This window comes from Sinocyclocheilus rhinocerous, unplaced genomic scaffold (genome assembly GCF_001515625.1).
Source record: "Sinocyclocheilus rhinocerous isolate Xijiao unplaced genomic scaffold, SAMN03320098_v1.1 scaffold1112, whole genome shotgun sequence".
Taxonomy (NCBI): domain Eukaryota; kingdom Metazoa; phylum Chordata; class Actinopteri; order Cypriniformes; family Cyprinidae; genus Sinocyclocheilus; species Sinocyclocheilus rhinocerous.
The window spans coordinates 459251-459569 of record NW_015657961.1 but is presented as its reverse complement, the minus strand read 5'-3'; the positions used below and the strand labels follow the sequence as shown (position 1 = coordinate 459569).

The 319-nt window shown below is 32.0% G+C and overlaps 2 protein-coding genes across 2 annotated transcripts in view; one reads left to right on the top strand and one right to left on the bottom strand.

The window, feature by feature from the left end:
- Positions 1–319, bottom strand: part of LOC107721741 (tripartite motif-containing protein 16-like) — a 258890-nt gene that overhangs the window by 190896 nt on the left and 67675 nt on the right. The gene's annotated exons all lie outside the window — the stretch shown is intronic.
- Positions 1–319, top strand: part of LOC107721733 (nucleolar GTP-binding protein 1-like) — a 12609-nt gene that overhangs the window by 2195 nt on the left and 10095 nt on the right. The gene's annotated exons all lie outside the window — the stretch shown is intronic.

Below are 319 nucleotides of genomic sequence, written 5' to 3'. Positions count from 1 at the left end.
TGTGATAACGTAAGAAAAGTAGTTTAAATGTTTTGCCAATTGCTTGAGCAACTTAATATTTAAATCTAGAAGTAAATGCAAAAGTAAAAAGCATTAAATAATGTGTTGCTTATATTTATTGTGTTTAAACATGTCTGAGAAAGATTGTATTACTGTACTGTGTAAGAAAAATAATTGCATTTTCAGCATTTTCAGTGACAATGTTTGGATTTGAAATAAAAATAATGGATAAATGTTGTGTTTGTGGTAAACAGCCACGGATCAGTAGCGGACTCCTGTGTGAAAGCTGCTTCCCCTCTCACAAGAGTCACCTAAAAGG